The following is a 21,434-nucleotide window of genomic DNA, read 5'->3' on the forward strand; positions in this document are numbered from 1 at the left end:
TGAAACAAATAACACATTATATGTTAAAAAAAAGAAGAAGAAGAAGATAGCAGGAAGGGAAAAATGAAGGGGGGGGAAATTGGAGGGGGAGACGAACCATGAGAGACTATGGACTCTGAGAAACAAACTGAGAGTTCTAGAGGGGCGGGGGGTGGGGGATGGGTTAGCCTGGTGATGATGGGTATTAAAGAGGGCACGTACTGAATTGAGCACTGGGTGTTATTCGCAAACAATGAATCATGGAACACTACATCAAAAACTAATGATGTAATGTACGTGATTAACATAACATAATAAAAAAAAAGAAATTGCTATACCAAAAAAAAAATTGATTTATTTATTTTTAAGACTTTATTTATTTATTTGACAGAGAGAGACAGGGAGAGAAGGAACACAAGCAGGGGGAGTGGGAGAGGGAGAAGCAGGCTTCCCATTGAGTAGGGATCCTGATGCGGGGCTTGATCCCAGGACGCTGGGATCATGACCAGAGCCGAAGGCAGACGCTTAACGACTGAGCCACCCAGGCGCCCCTGTTATAAAAATTTTAATGTGGGTTCAGTTTCCCTGAATCTCTTCCTTTTGCTGGTTCTGTGATTCCTTGTTCACACGAAAAGAGGAGGCAGGAGAAAAACTTCAACTTGTTCCCCCAGTGCACAGGATATTTCCAAAAAACCACTGAGAAGATTCAACAAAAGCCTCAGCTAGAAATACATTAACAGAGCAGGAAGAATTTCCTTCAAGACTAAAAACGTATTTCCTAGCCAGGGAGGCATGGGGGTCTGGAAGTCCACAGAGAAGCACCAAGCCTGAAGAGAAGAGAAGTTACCCAGAGCTCCCAGAAAGGCGGACCTGGGAAAGATTTCAAGACGGAAGCAGGGACAGGCAGCCTGATAGGAAGGGACACATGGAGACAACCTGGAAGAATGCACCATCTATGTAGCCTACCCTTCCAAGTCTTGCTCATTATCACCCACTTCACATTTCACTGGCTCTGTGAAGACTCTGGGAAATATAACAGGACACCTGGGGAAGCAGAATGAGGGTTTGCCATTTCAAACAAACAAACAAATAAACAAACAAACCTAAATTGAATTATAAAAATGATAGGAAGCAGGTTTTCTTGTACCCTAAGAGCTTGTGGGTTACAATTCCAACCTCTAACATCCTGCTACAAGAAGGCTTTTTATACAAACTTGGGGTGATACTTAGTTGAAAGGATTTTGTGCAGATTAATTAGTAACTGTTTGTGAAACACTTTGGTGGGTGCAGTAAGGATCCGCGTTATTTTGGTTACATAATCTACTAATTTTACAGTTTGAAAGCAGAGTGATTAAAGTTTGATCACAAGCTCAGAAAGCCGAGAACGCTGAACTTCACTTAAAATTCTCTCCCCGTGTATTCCTCCTGAGCCCAATTACTTCCAGGGTCAGACATATTTTATGTAGCAAAACTGGTGCTTGGAAACATATAAGATAGATTCTGATTTATCATAATAAAAATCTTCCTCTTTAATGTTCATTTTGGAGACAATCTAGGTTATTGGAGCATGTATATTTGAATAATGTTTATTATCATGTGGGCATTCTGAAAACTGAAGTGTTTTACAATATAAAGGTGCAGACATTCATGTCCTTGGTAGGTGGTATGTGTTTTTTGTGAAATGCTCTTCCCTGAGGCAGAAATGGAGAAATCAAAACCAAAGCTACTGGATCTATGGGGACTAAAAGTCTGGAAATTGCTAACGATTTGCAGCCACAAGCCAAGCCCTCTCTTCACCAGAGTCTAGGCTGATATTGAGTTAGGTATACACTGCCTAGCTATGGAGATTATGCACAGCTCTGCCCATTCTGATTGGGCAGCACAATGCCCCTCCATAAATATTCGGAATATCACCTCTGCTACCTTGCAAAAAATAGTTTAGTGGGCTTCTCATATTATACAGGACTATATAAATGGTCTTTTTCTAATATTTTAAAAAAGAAAGCCCCACACTAATTCCAACGTGTGCTATATTTTCCTCTCAGGACATGGTGTCCCATGGACACGGGTCTGACATAAATGAGGACATAACTCGCACAGGATGGATGATGAGAATGAGATTGAACTATTTGAAGTGCCCTTTGGGGCAGGAGTGTCACTTTGAAACTTCGGGATTCGATTTATTTCAAGTGTTTAGTGCCAAATACTGGTGCTAAAAATGTTTCTCTTAAAGTACTAAAAGGCAAATGCTGATAGCAATTCCTGTCTTTTATTGACTACCATGTGCTTGGCACTGAGCTCATTTAATCCTCCCAAGGGCCCTATGAGGGGAGTGCTAGGACTCCTGTCACCTACAGAGAGGTAAAGGAAGGCTTAGAGAAGGGAAGTAAGCTGCCCGTCATCACCCAGCTTATGAAGACTGGTCTGGAGTCTACCCCAGTGCAATCTTAGGACTCAAGCTGCTCTATTTCCACTGCCTGAAATATCCATGGACCCCCTTCACCAGCTTAAAACATCTGTTCCCTCTGGGATGGAACAAAAAAGTAACAATTTAATATAATAGCATTTAGGCAGTCCCTACACAGATATTTCGACCGTGGAGCTCTGGTACTGCTTTTTTTTGTTAGGTACTGGTTATCATTTCTTCTTATTTGTACATTTGAGTTCACTGACATGTTTGTACTTTCCTTGTTCCTTTGAGCCTCTGAGGAGGAGATGGAGTGGGTCGGTGAAGAACTAGGACTGAAGGCAAGTAGGATTAAAAACAATACGGTGGTACAAAGAAAAGTCCTCTCTTAGAGTCTAAACATATAGGCATTACTTCCCACGTCTGCATTGTATTTGTTCAGAAAGTAGGCTCCATTTGCTAAGAAGAGGTGACAGGATGACCTGGCAGAGAGCCTTCCGGAACAGCACACATAAAATCCAGACCTGCATGACCTGTCATGCAGCACGTTCTATTAGGGAAGCTGGGCTTCTTCAAGGTTATCACGCCAGGGGACAATGTTTCTAAGAACTAGGAAAGTGCACAGTTAGCAAAACACTTCCCTCTTCCAGGCCTGGCAGCCCTCCAGGTTTGCAGAAGCACACACTTGAAATAAAAAGCCAGCCGCTCCGCAAACACTGTGATTCCTCTATGGTTTCTATTTTTGTTTATACTTCTTCCCGAGATTTTCATAGATTTTTCTCATCTGTCTTTCAGTAAAAAGGGGTGGGGGAATGTGGAAAAATGTGAACAAAGAGTAAGAAACAGCTTTAGATTCTCAAGTTTGGGGGACTTCCTTTGTATTGCTTAACAGTTAATAGTTCTCTTTCTACCACAGGAGTTTCTATGAACACCGACTTGGTTATACATGATGCATTGGTCTGACTTTGGCTCTCAGAGTGTTTCCTGTACTGTTATTTTCCTTATGTGCATCCTGTTTCTCCGAGCAGATGGTCACTGAAGTCTGATGAACATTTATTATATGCCACCTTCTATACAAAGTGCTTTGCATGGATTCCATCTATTCATCTTCACGCAGACAGATAGGGTAAGCACTAACTCTTATGTCGGGGAATTCGAGTTTGAGTTTTGAGGAATCTGAGTTTGGGAGATGAAGCAATTTGCACATGGCTAATTAAGGGACACAGCCGGCAAGGAGCTCAACAGCTCTACCTCCCTCTCCTTAGACACCGCTTCCTACCTGTTAAAGACTTTCTGCTGCTTCCCTCTACCCAAACGACATCATTAATCCCAAGTTAAGAATAAAGAATAAATTATACAACCAAGTAATATCACTGAATCAAACAATATTAAGTGACCATTCATCTATTTTATGTGTGTACATTTATATATATATATATGTACTCTCATACATACAGATACATATATATATATGCACATATGAAGGTAGTATATGTTATTTATGTTTGTAATCATAACGTACAGATTATTCTATATTTTTCCATTTAAAATATTTCAAACTTTTGGTTTTAATAATACAAATCCATTGTGTAAAATATAGCAAGTCAAAAAGAATAATCAAACACTACCAAAAATGTCACAATATAGATAAAATCATTGGCAGAAATTTAAAAGTTAGACTATCAAGTGTTGGTGAGTCAGTGAAACAAAAAGAACTCTTATACCTTGACTGTTGAAATACAGGTTCAGAATAACTACTTTGGACAAAAATGTGTATCATTTGGTAAATGAAGACACCGACATTCGTCTCCTACATTCGTCACCGACATTCGTCACACTGGAAAAACTCTTGTACCTGTACACCATTTAACATGTCCAACAATAAACCTAGCAGCATGACAGGTAATCGCAAAAACAGAAAACAAACCAGTGTCTTTCAACAAGTTTGTACTCAGTCAATGGAATACTACAAAGGAGAAAGGACTGAGAGAAGTACAGTTTTACATATACACATAATTGAATCTCAAAAATACATTAAACGAAAAAGCACACTGCAGAAAAATAGAGTATAACACCATTTACATGAAATCCAAAGAAAAAATTAAAACTTAAGAGTTGTGCAGAGTTACATGAACACATAGCAACACTAAAACAAAAAGCAGGAAAATGATAAATGTAAAATTCAAATGGTACCAACCCCTACAATAAGGAGAAAGACAGAAATAGAGAAAAATATAAAATAGCCTTCAAAGCCACTGATAATATTCTATTTCACAAGTTGTGTAGTGGGCTCATGAGTTTATTTTACTGTCCTTTATGAATTATGTACGTGCAACACGGATTCTTTTGTATGCATGACATGTTTCACTATAAAAGCAAATATTAGATTGTTTTTTAAAGATTGTATTTATTTGTTTGTTTATTTATCAGAGAGAGAGAGAGAACAAGCAGGGGAAGCAAGAGAGGGAGAAGCAGACTCCCCCTGAGCAGGAAGCCCACTGAAGGACCCGATCCCAGGACCCTGGGATCATGACAAGAGTCGAAGGCTGATGCCCAACTGACTGAGCCACCCACGCGTCCCCGAGATTGTTTTGTTTTGTTTTGTTTTTTCCTAAAGTCTATAAAGCTGGAGACTACAACAAAGAGTTCAGGTAGAATATGATGGCAAATTGGTTTTGCTGTACATGTCAACTCTTACCACTTGGTTGTAGCTTTCTGTACAGCTATGTGAAAAAGGATGCTCAGATCAAATCTGAGTTCTGCTGAAAGCAGTCCCATGCCTGACTGCCAATGTCTGGTGCAGGAAGAAGACAGTGACTTGAGTGCCATGGGTTTCACCATTGCTGGTGCATGGCACAGGAATTACAGCTGTAACTGCGGTATCTTCCAGCTTACTTTGCAACAAGGAGGGACTTAAAAACTAAAACATGAATTTCATCCTATAAATATGAGAAGCAACCAAGGCTTTGGAAAAAGATGTATTTAAATAATTTGTGATTTAGAAAAATTAAGCTAGTGGCCACTGGCAAAACTGAAAGAAGATAAATCAGGCCATTAAAATAGTGGATTACGGGGCGCCTGGGTGGCTCAGTGAGTTGAGCATCTGCCTTCGGCTCAGGTCATGATCTCAGAGTCCTGGGATGGAGCCCCGCATTGGCCTCCCTGCTCAGTGGGGAGCCTGCTTCTCCCTCTGCCCTTCCCCCAACTTGTGCGGTCTCTCCCTCTCCCCACCTCAAATAAAATCTTAAAAAAATAATAAAATAGTGGATTACTACTGGGGAGATTTTTCAAAACCCATATGTTTTTGCTCTGTCCAAGCAAAATCCAAGGCTTGGCAAGGTACGTATTTGAAAAAGTTCTTAATGCAGTGAGTTACTAACCACTCAGCTAAAATGCACTAAGTAGTAGAACATGATGAGTCATCAGAAACAATGAGTGTCATCTAACATGACTCAGCAGTGATCACAGGGTCTTGACTATAGCTAATGGTGTAAATTTATCAGACACATTGTTTCAATATTGTTTAAAAAATTCACTAATTTTGATTCTATTTCTTTTTTTCTACTTTTACAACTGAAAAGGTTCTCTTCTGACTTCATATTTTCTTTATAATATAAAAAGGACTGATTACTAAATTTTGGTTTTTTTTCTTTTAAAAAATTAAGAATGGCTGCTACGCAGATTTACCTAACAGTTAAAAAACACAGTGTGTTAAATTTCAAAGTATTCAACAGGCATAAAGTAAATGGAATGTGTGGCAAACTGAGACACAAGTAATCAAGATAGAAGAGAATACGAGAATATGCAGGCATTTAAGATAATATGACCAGAAAATATAAGGTTGAAAACTAGCATATAATTTATTACTTAGGAATGATAATCTTTGGTGGTAACAGATCTTCTGAGAACACTTCACAAATGATGTCGCCAAGCGAAGGCTTTTGGATTTAATGCTCCAGGTAACGAGTTGCTTTTGACACTTATCACAGGTTTTCTACAAAAAAGGGATTAAAGTGAAAATACTCTGAGATTCAAAATGGAGAAAGAGAAAAATACGCATTCATAAAAAACATGAATTAATATAAGCTAAAATATTTTCCAAGTAAAATGATACAAACTAATTAAGTAGAATATCACAGGAAGTACCATATTTACACCTTCAATATTGTTTTCTAAATTTACCTAGAAGATATTTATATTTTATATATGGATATTAATTTATGCCCCCCCCCCAGAAAAACCTAAGGGACACTTTGATCATAGCAACTGCACAAACATGAGCATTACATAATCAAACCTGTAAGTACTCCATAATTAACTTCACAAAGACCTCACAGCCCCACATTTCATCCTGAGATCACAGAAATGCCAAAGCTGGGTAGGACGACAGAGACAGTATAGGAATAGCAAATGAAACTGGACATCCCAGCGATTTGGTAACCATCTAACCAAGTTGTTAAATTAAGAGTTTTTCAGTGGAGGGGTGCCTGGGTGGCTCAGTGAGTTAAGCAACCAACTTTGGCTCAGGTCATAATCTCAGAGTCCTGGGATCTAGCCCCACATCCTCTTATCCTCAGGTTCCTGCTCAGCGGGGCATCTACTTGTCCCTCTGCCCCTCCCCCCCACTCGTGCCCTCTCTCTCTCTCTCAAAAAGGTGAATAAAATCTAAAAAAAAAAGTTTTTCCAGTGGAAATGAAGGTCAAATACAAAGACTGCTAAAAGAACACAGAAAAAAAAAATTATTACTTCTTTGCAAATGATTTTTAATCATATTTGACTGACAAGTTCAAGTTAAACTTTCAATTTGCAATGGTGGAATTTGTAGAGTCATTGAGGATAAATTAATCCGAAACTCCAGGAATGCAAGAGTCAGAAAGAACACAGACTGATTTTTCTATATTGATCAGAGACCACAGGCAGAAAATAAATTGGGAAAACTGACATGGGAGGTCGAGCTGGCATTGAAAGGGGAAAGGCATTATTAGAATTTCTTCTCATTAAATTATGATATGAATTCACAACCTTATGATATAACAATATATATTGAACAGCTCAAGAATATTACATATCTGACTTTGAGAAACTTTAAAGTTTAAAGGAGTCTTTATTCATTCTCAGATCGTATTGTTAAACTCTTCACTGAACATACGTAAAAATGTTCTACTTTTAAGTAGTATTTACAATATAGTTTTAGGAGCACTCAAAATTATTTAATGATGCATAGATATCTTCTTTTTATCCAAGTACTGTTATTTACCAGTCCATAAACTTTCTAAGGTTTACAGGACTGAATATAGACCATCTCCTACTCTAAAATAAAGACTGTATGAATGCTTCTGGAAAGACATGGCATTAACCATCTTCTTCAGAATCCTTTAAGCTGCTTATTTAAAAAGCCAATTACAGAGCTCCTTCCTCCCTTGGATTAACTGGATGAGAACATCAGGGTGAGATCAAGGAATCTACATTTTATAAATATAGCCTAGGTGATTCTCTGGTATAGTGAAGTTGAGAAGTAATGGAAAATCTTTAAAAACAATTCTGAGGCACAGAACAAGAAATCTTCAAAACAGTGACATCATTACTCCAAAACAACATATACAGTATAACAAAAGTTGCAGCAGGCAGGTGTAGGGATGTGCCCTGCAGGGCTACTGTTTCAAATACCCACTAGTTAATTCACAGCAATTAGCCGCTATTATCCCAACTTGAAATTAGAATGTCTATAATTTGCTTTAAAATTTTCAAAATAGAAAGCTATCCTTAAAATTTCTCTAATCTCTGATGGGATGCCTATTTAGGATCTTCAATCCTATCAAAATGATTTTCTGAATGAACATATGTATGCTGTTTGACCACTCCCCTACTCAACCTTTAGGGCTTTGTGAAAATTATCCTTTTGGAATCCCCACTACTCTCTTTAATATTTTAATGACTCTAAATCTACTTGGTATCAGTTTTACCAGATTCAAATTCCACCATGTCTGAAGTGTCCATAAAACCCCATCTATTCGCAAGCATTAATGTAAGCATTTTATTTATACATTCTCAGATCTAGTAGCTGCCTTAACTTAGACTATAAGTTCATTAAGGTCAAGGGACCTTAGGTCAAGGCCTATAAGTTCATTAAGGTTAAGGCCTTTTATTTAAATTGTATTACAAGAACAAGTTCTTGATCTTTTTTCCTAACAAAACATACAGAATTATTTTTTTAAGGTTTTATTTATTTATTTGACACAGAGAGAGAGAGCACAAGCAGGGGGAGTGGCAGGCAGAGGGAGAAGAAGACTCCCCGCTGAACCAGAAGCCCAATGTGGGACTTGATCCCAGGACACTGGGATCATGACCTGAGCCGAAGGCAGGCGCTTAACCGACTGAGCCACCCAGGCATCCCAAAACATACAGAATTTTTAAATATGAAACTCACTTTCTTAGGGATACTCTGATATTCTGTGATAAGAAGCAAATGATGTGAATTTGTTCAGTTGCTACTAAAAAATACTTTGATATTTTTTAAATGTGACCATTTAGATCACATCAATAAAGCTGTCTTGATTATAGTAGCCTATACTTTGTGTACCATCTTCATGTGATAAAAGGCAGAGATGAGAACTGGGTCCAATCTCTACTATTAATCACTCAACTACACCATCTCTCAATAACTATTTATTTTTATTTTTTTAAAGTAGGCTCCATGCCCAGCATGGAGGCCAACACAGGGCTTGAACTCACGACTCTGAGATCAAGACCTGAGCTGAGATCAAGAGTCAGATGCTTAAACAACTGAGCCACCCAGGTGGCCCTCCTAGTAACTTTTTAAAGTTCTTGATCTGGGCAATTCCTAGGTGGCTCAGTCAGTTAAGCATCTGACTCTTGATTTCCACTTAGGTCATGATCTCAGGGTTGTGAGATCCAGCCCTGTGTTGGGCTCTGCACTGGGTAAGGAGCCTGCTTGAGATTTCCTCTCTCCCTCTCCCCTCCCCTCCCCCCAAAAAATAAAGTTCTTGATTTGGTTTCATTTCTTAAAACTTTAAACAGTCAATAAATATCCACATTTACAAACACCCAAAATATTTTTTAATCCCATTTACTTTGTTTTCTTTCATTCTATTTAAATTTTATTGATTTAGTATAATTAATTTTTTCTTTTACTACCTCTTTTCTGCACTTCACTCCTTTTCCCATATATACACATCACCCTATCATTCCCAACCCACTTATTCCAGGTTAACAAGCCAATTGAACAGGTATCCTTCCACAGCCTCCTTCATTTTTATTAATTTAACTGTATTTAAATATATATATATTTATACATACATATTAATACACAAATATACACCTACCTAAAGTGTTTGTCATTGATTTGCAAAATTTACAGATACTGTTTCTTTTTTTTTCTACAATTTGCTATTCTTATTCAGTAATACCCAATAAAAATTTCTCCAAGTCAACCGTCATGGCTCTAACACATCATTTTTTTTTTAGACAGAGAGCATGTGAGGTGGGGGGAGGGGCAGAAGGAGAGACAGAGAGAATCTTTTAAGCAGGCTCCACACCCAGTGTGGAACTTGACTCAGGGCTCCATCTGACCACCCTGAGATCATGACCTGAGCTGAAATCAAGAGTTGGATGCTTAAGAGACTGAGCTACACAGGTGCCCATCAAATACATCATTCTTAACAGTTACACAGTTGATCCTTGAACACCATGGGCTTGAAGTATACAGGTCGACTTATATGCAATTTTTTGGATAAATACAGTTTAGTATTGTACATGTATTTTCTCTTGTAATTTTCTTAATATCTTTTCTCTAGCTTACTTTAAGAATACAGCACATAATACATATAACATACACATTATGTGTTAATCGACCATTTACATTATCAGTAAGGATTCTGGTCAACAGTAGTCTATTAGTAGTTAAGTATGGGGGGAGTCGAAACTTATACACAGATATTTGACTGTGTGGGATGGTTCAGTGCCCCAATCCCTACATTGTTCAGGGTCAACTATATAAGTAGATGCACTGAAATGTTTTCAACCCTTTCCAAACTCTTTAACAGACAGACAGGCAGACACACACACACAATATTTCACTTATATGGAATAGATTCTCAGGAATGAAAATATATGTAATGTAAAATTTTTAAAATAATAGTATCAGATTGCTTTACAAAAAGGAGGAAATAATTTATATTTCTATTGACAAGCAAATGCCCTCACTTTTTCACTTTTGCTATGACTTCATGAACTTTAAGCATCCTTTTATATATTTGCTAGCTCCTTGGTTTTACTTTTCTATGAATTACCTGTTAGTTTATTCCTTTTTTTATTGAGCTATTTATATAGAAATAAAATTAACAAATTTCAAGAGTAATAGATCTTTGTATATTATGGATATTAACTCTTTGCCTGTCATCTACTTGCAAATTTTCTTCACCATATTTTCTGATTCTCTCTGTGCTGATACTTTCTATGTAATAATTTTTAAGTTTTACATAGACAATATGTCTATATTTTCTTTATATTTCTTGGTTGCTATCTTAAGAATGTTTTCCCCACTATTAAACATACAGCTTCTTAAATGTCCTCCTAAGACTGTTTTCATAGTTAAATCCTTCACCCATACAGAATTTATTTTAATACACCACACTGTAAGGTAAGGGCCCAATCTCAACTTCACTCCAGATGGATATAGCCATTTCTGCCAGCACTACTTCTTAAATGAATCATCTATTTACCACTAAACTGAAATGCCATCTTTGGTATATATTAAATTCTTACATATACTAGGATCTATTTCTGGATTCTATATTCTGGTACGCCAATCTGTCTCTTCTTATGCCAAATCATGTAGATTCGGTTAGAGTACGTTTGTAGAAATGATGGTGATCAAAGGCATTCTTGCATATTTTTTAAATTTTAATCTCAGTGGTTGGCCATTTAAACTCAGAGATGTTGGTTTTAATCATTTTTAGTATAAAGCCTTTGTCCTACCTAAACACTTTTCAATTTCTATTTTATCTACATATCGAACAAGAAATAACAGCTGATCCTTAGTAGATGGTTTTTCAGTATATATTTACTACGGTCATATGGTTTTTCCAAACTAATTTGTTGACCCTTGTGACACAGTGAACTAGTCTTACATTCCTGGAATAAGCCTTCTTTGGTCAGAGTTATCTTCTTAATACTGCTGAATTCCAACTGTTAATATTTTAGTTAGAATTTTACATTTTAGTTAGAATCATCTTTCTTAAAGTCATGTATATAGGCCATTTCCTTCTTATATACCACATCATTCTGACATTAAAATTAGGTAGACTTCACAATATAAGTTGCTGAACTTTCAATATTTTTCTAGGGCATTCACTAGGGATAGACAATTGCACACATTGATGGTCTTGCTCCAGGGATATGATGACTCTTCCATCCATGGACATAATATAGTCTCAAGGGACCTAAACAGTGTGGACATTCTGAATAACATGATGTTATACTAATAACAGCATGTTAATCAGACCAAATGAGAAACATATGGCAAGGATATTAGAGGTCTTGATATAATACTGTGTATTCCAGAAAGTGGAAAGAAAACCCTACCTACATCCAGTGGTTGGCCTTATAGCTGAACTTTTTTTAATTTTTATAGGTCCAGTGATATGAAGCATATGATGACATTTCCACCGAAGTAAAGGACAGATCATTGCATTGTCAACCCCCCCACCACCACCAGTTAGGTCTCTTTCTCTTCTGAACAATTCTCTGACCTGTTACCCAGATGATACAAAGACTTCCAGTTTTCAGTGGGCCCAGAGCCAGAAAAGAATACAGCAGACAAGGGCATGAGTGCAAGCAGCCCTTCACCTAGGGCCATATGACCTGGCAGATGTTATGGTTTTAGCAGTATCAGTGGTGGGTAAATGCACTGTAAGGTTTCTGGCAAGTCCCAATAAGAGAATCACAACATATCCCCTCAGGGTCCTGGAGCAAGGATATGCCTTCTGCAATGGAAAATTATACACCATTTGAAAAACAGCTCCTGCAGAGCTCCTGTGCCCTGGTAAAGAGAGATGCCTGATCATGGGACATTACAGAACCATTCTGACAGAACTGCCCATCATAACCTGGTTCAGTCAGACCCGCCAAGTCACATGGTCAGGCCCGCACAGCAGATATCCATCATAACATGGTGGTGGTATTTCTGGGATGATGCATAAGCAGGGCCAGACCGGCCATTGTGCATGTGTGGGCATGTCAAAAATAAACCCCATCTCCAACCAGAGGAGGCTCTGAGAGACAGCCATGAAGGCAAATATTCACAATGGGCAGAGCATCCATTTTCTGTTAAAAGGGAAGTATCCTGAGGTAAGAATATACCTGGAGTGAAAGGCAGGAGTTCATAGCTTGGCTAGTTGGTCAAGAGCCTAAAATAGGAAACAATAGCAGATCAGGGACAGAGTGACCTGTGGAACAAAAATGTGAAAAGAAAGACAAGAGTGGGCACAAAAGGTGAAGATCTTAGAATTACAAGTATTATACCCCAGAGAGGCGGCCAATAACCTAGTAAGGCAGAAGAGCTCACCAGTTATCAGCAAGTTTTTGTCATCAACTCCCACAGCACTGGCTGGCTCCCTCCCTAGGAACAGCCTGCAGGAATCACTGCTGTTTGCATGGGATGACCGCTGCCTCAAGGAAAGGCAACCCCTAAGGTCCATCCCAGCCCAGATCTCACCAGAGGATGGACTGAGACTTGGATATGCCTGCATCACAGTTGATCTTGTCCCTTGGCTCAATCCTATTTCCTCTGTTCTCTCACAGGACTTGACGCTGAAAGCACCCCCCCAAGAGACTGCCTATCTGCAGAACTGTGTCTCAGAGTCACTCTCCCAAGGAAGACAATCTAAGACACCTTCCATTTTTAGGAGTACATTTTTGCAACAGGCCTCAACAATTGTTAGTGGCATATCCATGTATCCCTGTGCCATATATTTAAAATGATGACCCGTGGCATGCAAAGCCCTTCTGCGAATATTTTTTAGTCAAATGTAGATCATTATAAGAATTAAAAAAAAAAAACAAAAAACAGCATATAGATGATTCGCATAGTCTTTGGTATAATGGACCTGGATTTGAGTCTTCGATCTGCTATCTACTGACTCCTTGACCTTGGGTATATTACTTAACATCTTATATCTTATTTTCTTTATCTATAACATGGGGTTGATAATAGTAACTTCATTCAAGGGGCTGCCTAAGGCATAAAAATGTACTAAGCACAGAGGCTCGGTGAACATTAGCCATTCTTTTCATAATTAATTACTAGGAAAAAATATACAAAAATGGATTTACATACAAAGTTTCCTAGTCTACACTGGACTTCAGATTCCTTAACAGCAAAATGAAGCAGTAGATGAAAAGATGCTAAGCTGTCTTTCCTTGGGGAAAAAAAAAACCTGTGATGCTTTAGATGCAGGGAACCAAATGATTTGCATTAGTGGGTTTTTTGGTATTAACGATCCCTAAGATGTTGATGATTCCTCCACAGCCAAGGGAAAGCACTGGCCACCCCTGCTCCTTTGGGGCCTCATTAGAGCCTTGCTCCTCAGCAGCTTGGAAGGTTCGTCATCATCAGGGAGCTTTAGCATGTGGCAGTGGCTGTGTTCCTTGTGACTTACACAGCCCACCTCCACCAGCAGGGAGCTTTGTGGCTGGCAGTCAGTCCTCACAGAACTGAAGGGTAAACATAGAAGTTTAAATTAAACGAAGACACCCACAACCAACCTAAATTAAAAAAAAAAATAGCAACTCTGAGCAATATTTTAGTGCTTGTGCATTGCTCAAAGGAGAAAAATAGGAAAGAAAGAAAAAAAAAAATCCTGCCTCCTTAAAAGAAATGAAGGCACCACCCTCCTACTTGATTTAATGTTGTTTCTTCTCTTTAGATGGCTTCCTGATCACACCAGGCAACTGCTTAATATAATAATATACAGATTCAGTGGCTTCCCAAAGGGTATTTCAGTGATCCATAGTCAGAACCAAGGCGTCAACAGTCTCAGTTATGATGAAATCTAATGTCTGAGACACTGGGGCACTGGTAATAGCCCCAAGTCTAGAATATGCATCTCTAAGGCAAGTCAAGATCATGTATCATTCATTCAAAGGGTGACAACTCAACAGGCATTTTATGTTTACAATCACCCCTATGGACTGGATGACCATCAATGACGTCAATATATGTAATGTCAGCACCACTCAGGCTCTGAAGCCAGACTACCCTGGGTGCAGATGTCAGCGGTGAATTCATTGGGTAGATGCCAGAAGGTACATCGGTGCACTCTTTCAAGCATTAGTCCCTCCTCTAAAATAGGAATTGAACAATAACACTTAGCTCTTGAGGACCAGATGAGCTAATACCTATAGAGTCCTGAATGCAGGCTGGCTGACTGACTGATAAGGGTTACTGCTCATTCTGAATGATGCTATCAGGGATGGTAACCTCAACAGAAGGCAGATTTAATTATATATTCCTGAGATCCTGTATTAACCTATAAATGCCTTAAAATTTTTCAATTTACATAAAAACATATAAATGTATTATGTGTATACATAGATACACATATGTGTATATGTACACATGCATGCACATATTTATAAAAAATTTAGAAATGATCTAGCCATGCCTCTCCATCTCCAGGCTGTCACCCTTGTCCAAACTACTCTAATCTCTTAACAGGATTATTGAAACTGACATTTTTTTTTTAAAGATTTTATTTATTTATTTGAGAGAGAGAGAATGAGAGACAGAGAGCACGAGAGGGAAGAGGATCAGAGGGAGAAGCAGACTCCCCACTGAGCAGGGAGCCCGATGCGGGACTCGATCCCGGGACTCCAGGATCATGACCTGAGCTGAAGGCAGTCGCTTAACCAACTGAGCCACCCAGGCGCCCATGAAACTGACATTTAACTAGCTTGTCAGCTTCTCCTCTTGCTCTCCCCTCCTTTCATTCCCCTCCCAGTAGCCAGTATTTAAACCCTAGATGATCTCTTGTTATTCTCTGCTTGAAACTCTCCGATGACTTCCCATTGTCCTTGGAATAAAATCCAGCTCCTTGGTATGGGTTACAAGGGCCTACTCATTCTGGCCATTGTCTCTCCCTCTAACTTCATCTTCTTTCACTCAGGTTTCATCACTACATTCCAGCCATTGGCCTTCATCTCTTCTTCATCTCTTCTTCAAGTAAGTCAACTGTATGCCCTCCTTGGGGCATTTGTACTTGCTAATGGTCTGTAAATTTTCCTTCTGCCCCAACCTCCCATGGCTTGCTTTTCCTCCCATGCTTCTGGTCTCTGCTCAGAACAGGCCTCCCTTACAGAGTGTCCTGCTTCCCTTACTGTCCTCAGTACAAAATCTTGTCGTACAGTCCTTATATCCATTATCACTCCCTGGATTTATTACACTCATTTTTACATTTACAATTTATCTCCTTCCGACTGAAATGGGAGTTCTATGAGAGACGCATTAGGTACTACTATCATCCTCAGTGCCCTCTGCAATACTTTACGTATAGTTAGATAAAACTCACTAGCTTCTTTGTAAATGAGTGAATTCTTTTTCTTTTATGGGGGGGGGGAACAGAAAGAGAGGGCGAGAGAGACCTTAAGCAGGCTCCATGACTAGCACGGACCCCAACACAGGGCTTGAGCTCATGACCATGAGATCATGACCTGAGCTGACATCAAGACTTGGATGCTTAACTGACTGAGCCACCCGGGCACCCCATAAATGAGTGAATTCTTGAAATAATTTTTTAAAAAGGAAATAGCTTCTTATGCACCAAAACAACATACGATCATCTTTTTTTACATAAAGATGAGTGTGTGTGTGTGTGTGTGTGTGTGTGTATTTATTTATTTATTTATTTATTTATTTCTACTGACCACATACTTGACAAATAAGAAAGGTTGAAATGGATTTAGCATTCAAAATTGTAGGCCCCCAAGAGCTTTAGAAAACATTTCTAGGAGCTATGAAGTGAGCTATTCTCACAAACCTGACTCATCCAGGATAGTAATTCACCTAAACCCTTGGGACTGAGATCCTATACACCACTTGGCATTCTCCCCATATTTCCATGAGCCACATAATTTTTTATTCTCATTCCCAGTAGAAATTATTGACACAACAAAGCAAAATGAAACAAAACTGTTAACATGTTTGTAGGTAATGTGTTCGAGCATATATGACTAGCTGTGAAAATAAACACATTCAGTTTTTACACAGATTCAAGTAAAAATAAACTAAGACCTGCTTTTGTTGCATCTGGTGTTATTTTCATCACTTCCCCAAATACAATGCTTTCTCCCTTTTCAAATTTTTAATTTTGTGTTGTCTTCTTCCTTTTTAAATCTTTCTTTTGGTGTCTGCTTCACAAACGTAAAAAAGAAAAAGTGCACGCACCATTGTTATTTTTTCTTTGTTTGCCAAAGAATTAGATGCTATGGCAACAGCATCCAGAAAATGATTACTGAAAATAATTAGGGCTCAGGCATGAACACAAATTATACCCAGGTAATAAACTCAAAAGGGAAAATGAGGGACTGAAGATGGGTAAATGCTTTTGCTCAAAAATGAGCTGATGATAAGCCATGAACATTTTTATACACTTGGCCACACTGGCCACACATGGCTCTTCTTCCTCTGCTTCTCCCTCTGCTACCAGAGGCGGCACTGAACTCTGTCTGGACGCTTTCTGCTAACAAGATTCCAGAGTGCTTTCACTCAAGTCATCAGGAGCCCCTCTCCCTCCTGGATACGTCAACTTTTCCAACCCTTACCTTCAAAGCAGTTCAGACAACAGAAAGGGGGAAAAAAAAAATTACTGTATTTGACCTTAAAGCTGATCACTTGAATTTTCATGCAATTAAAATCGTCGAAATGTAAACCCCACAGTGAGCATCTATTAGAAAGGCTAAGAGACACCGAGGCATCCCTGGCATACAAAGCGATAATGCCCATCTGAGAATAACAATAAAGGAGCCGCAGATGTTCAGTCAATTAGACTGCCTGATTAGCTGAACATTCCACTGCACCATGCAACTCAATCACAGCTCGTCCCACTGTTCCTTTTCTGGGGGAATGGCTTTAAAACAGCGTACCCACTACAGCTGCTGGGGACCATCTATTTGTTTCCCTACATTCCACTATTCAATCCACCTCTTCTTAGTGCTTCGTTTGGTTGCCAAGTCGCAGATGTTTTTGCTTTCTCATCTCCCCTCGTCAGAATACCTTTTTCATTTGAAACCCAATAAGCCCGATGGGAGAAAAAAAATTTCCACATTAGCTCTTCAATTGTGGGAGCTAAAAACAGATACATCACTGCCTACTGAAAAGGTTATGCCTGCAAGTACCACATTCCATGTTCCACGATGCTATTGCTAAGTAATAATGGAATCCTATTTGGAATCCTAACATTCCTCTTATAGGTGAAGTGGACCTCCGCCATTCTGGGCAGTCAACATCCTCGTTGCTTACATGTGAAAACTCCCCGACAAGGCCTGAGGCAGAATCCTCCAGAACAGAACTCCAGTTGCCAGAAACCTATTTTCCCAGGCTCCCTTGCAGCTAGGATGCAGCACATGACCTAGGCTCCACAAGTAAATATGCTCACCCCAGACTGAAAGGGGAGCTGATGGCCCACAAGCATTCATCTTAATGGAGAGTGGCGAGAGTGGTGGGAAGTCCTTCGCTCTGGCCCACGAAGTCACCTGGGGAATCCAGTGCCCTCTCTGCAACATCAAACCTAACCTTCCACCATTTCCTCATTTCAACTCAGGAAAAGGAAAAAAGCAGGGTGGAGTGTAAGTGGTTTTATTTTTTGCGGTTGTTGCCTACTGCTGCTATAAACAAGTCTACAAACTTTGTGGTTTAAAACAGCACAAATGGATCTTTGGGGTTAAAAATCAAGGTGTCAGTAGAGCTGTGTTTCTTCAGAGGCTCCAGGACAGAATTTGTTCCCTCATCTTTTCTAGTTTCTAGAGGCTGCCTATGGTCTTTGGCTTGTGGCCCCCTCCTCCATCTTCAAAGCCATCGCTCTAACCTCTACTCCCCCATCTTCCTGCCTCCCTCGAATAGGGAAGGGCTCTTGTGATTACACTGGGTCCACCTGGATAACCAGCAAACCATCTATAGAAAGTTCCTTCTGCCATCCAAGGTAACAAATGTATTCATGGGTCTCGGTGATGAGGACATGGACATATCTGGGAGACTATTATTCAACTAACCACACAATGGAACCCAGAAGTGGAACCTATCATTTTCAATCACATCCCACCAATCTGAAATGAGCCATTATAGCCACACATAGCTGCAAGGGAGCCTGGAAATGTCATGCAACCTGTGAGCATGTGCCCTGCCCAAACTCAGTGATCACGGTAAAGGGTGAGGGTTTCTGCAAGGGAAAGAAAGACGAGATGCATGGAGATGGGGTGTGTCAGTCAGGGTCATGCTGGTGGTAATGAGGTGGTAGAGTCTAATGGTATAATTCAGGAGAGTTTAAAAAAGGACTATTCACAAATGTATGAACAAGGTTAAAGGAAATCATCATGACAGAGTATCCTAAAATTAGCAGAAGCTGAGGGCTCTTACCACTTCTAGATCTAAAGGGGAAAAGGCAGGTGTATTAGTTTTCTAGGGCTGCCATAACAAATTACCACAAACCAGGTGACTTAAAAAAAAACAGAAATTTATTCTCTCAATGGTTCGGAAGAGAGAACCCCCAAATGATGGTATTGGCATGGCCAGGCTGTCTCCAAAGGCTTCAGGAAAGAGCCCTCCCTTGCCTCTCCTTGCTTCTGGTGGTTGCTGATAATCCATGGCCTTCTTTGGCTTGTGGCAGTATTAACTTCAATCCTCATGTTCATCTTTACTTGGTCCTCTTCCCTATGTCTCCTCTGGTCTTCGAATCTCCCTGTCCTTATAAAGACACCAAACACCAGCCATTGGATTTAAGGTTCACCCTGACCCAATATAACCTCATCTTAACTTGACTGCATCTGCAGAGATCCTATTTCCACATAGAGTCACATTCATGAGTACGGGGGGTAGGACATTAACATATCTTTTGGCGGAACACAATCCAACCCACAACAGAGGAAATTACCAGGCACTGGAATGGGGGATTCTAGCTTAAGAGGGGGTTGGTTAAGAGAAGCTGTGACCTCAGTAGAGGAACACAGTCCAGTTATGGCAACCCAACATGGAAGCAGCTGATGTAATAACTACTGATTGCATTCTCCTCTCACCATCTGAACTTCTGCCATCCACTGGCTGAATTCAACTAAAATGGAAGCTGGGGGGAAATGCAGGAAGAAAGTCCAAAACAGCAATCCACAGAAGTCAGCATTTTGGGGTACAGACTGGGTCGGAAAGGCTTGTAGAGTGGATGTGGGAATGCAAACAGGGTTTACCTTAGAGAGCACTCAATGTCTCTGCGCAGGCATCCTCATGAATACAACACCTAAAGTGGCTCCCGAACCATTGATAGATGACTATCAAACAGGTGAGATCAATTCAACACGTTTGAGTTCTGCTGTGTGACACTTATCACCTTAAGTACCACAGTGACTACAAATATGGCACCTTCCCAGTGACTGAGCTACTGGGGAGCAGAAGGCACCTGCATGTCCTCCAAGAGGGGGGCCTTTTCAGATCTGAAGAAGATAAAGTGTAGAGTCTTTTTTCAAATGATCATTTCCTCTACTGGCAACCTGATGATGCTTCTGGGTGCTTGTTTCCAAGATGCTCAGAGATAAACAAAGGAGACACACAGCTAAACAAAAACAATTTGATGGCAATTTTAACAGTATGCAGAAGAGCTAAGAGAATACAAATGAGGGAGCAATTAGCTGGGCTCAGTACACTGCTGGTTATAATTCACTGAAATTCCTCTCCTTGAAAAACTGGTAATCTATGAAAAATAAATATGGAAAAATCTGTGTTAGCAAGATGTGAACAGTTCTCTGTCATTCTCTGTAAACTGGGAGCTCCTAATTGAGGTCCACTTGGTAATTGTTCTCAAAAACATGTCTAGTGATGGTCCCTAAACTTTCTAAGCCAAAAGAGAAAGAAATTCCTAAGCATTTTAGAAGTCATCAATATCAATTTTCTACTTTTGAAATGCTGAGAATATGATACCTGTGCTGTCCAATATAGAAACTCATTCACTTAATAACTTTTTAAAAAATTTATGTGACATTTGAGTAGAGATTCCTAAATGATTTAATGAAGGCAAATGGGAATGTTCTCATCTGTATTTAAAGAAAGCTTAAAACAGACTCTAAATTATCTATGCACTTTTGTCCATGTGTATGCCCATGAATGTGAGCACATGTGTATGTGTTTAGAGAAAACAATTCCTTCACTCCTTCCATGTGGACAAGATCCCGTTAACTTAATATGGTACCTTCTTCTTACTCCTCTGCTCCAGGGGATATGGAATGACTTAACTGCCTAGCACAAGTGGAAACAAACTGAACACAATCAGGTCACTCCATGCTTCCTTCTCTTGGTTTCAAGGTCACTTTGCTGTTCTTCTGGAACAGGTTCTGTGAGGTGAAGCCTACCCCAGTCCATCTCTGCCTGTAAGAGGTAAATACATCTGCTCATTTAAAGATGAAGTCTCAACAAGTCCATTTAGCCAACAGAACCAAAGCTCTGCCTCCAACTTGGCCTCTACCACTAACAAAGGTGATAATTTGGCTTCAACAGCCTCTTCTCTGCTTTATTTTCCATTGTTTTTCAGAATGTGAGTAGGCAATGGGGTTCTATTTATTGGGGGCCCTCTCAAAGGCTCCAACCTCTGGTGAGCTACCTTGGAATATACATCAAAGTGTCAAAATTGGTGACGCAAATGGTGCTTTTATGACACTAAGACCTGTGGTTTTGAGTCTTGCACTTCAGAGTGTGGGCAAAGGAAATGTATGCTGATGGCCAAGTCTTGGACTTTAGTGTGTGAGCAAAGGAAACAAACATTGATGATTGGGTAAA

At 39.6% G+C, this 21,434-nt stretch overlaps 1 protein-coding gene across 3 annotated transcripts in view; it reads right to left on the bottom strand.

Annotated features, from left to right (window-relative positions):
• Positions 1-21,434, bottom strand: part of CNTN3 (contactin 3) — a 331,836-nt gene that overhangs the window by 269,854 nt on the left and 40,548 nt on the right. The window contains exon 1 of one of the 3 annotated variants that reach the window (XM_032411780.1): positions 6,254-6,485. The exons of the other annotated variants lie outside the window; for them this stretch is intronic. The gene's annotated coding sequence lies outside the window, so the exon portion shown is untranslated. Of the gene's footprint in view, positions 1-6,253; positions 6,486-21,434 lie in introns of those variants that run through there. 3 annotated transcript variants of the gene reach the window in all.

This window comes from Phoca vitulina, unplaced genomic scaffold (genome assembly GCF_004348235.1).
Source record: "Phoca vitulina isolate PV1807 unplaced genomic scaffold, GSC_HSeal_1.0 scaffold13, whole genome shotgun sequence".
NCBI lineage: Eukaryota > Metazoa > Chordata > Mammalia > Carnivora > Phocidae > Phoca > Phoca vitulina.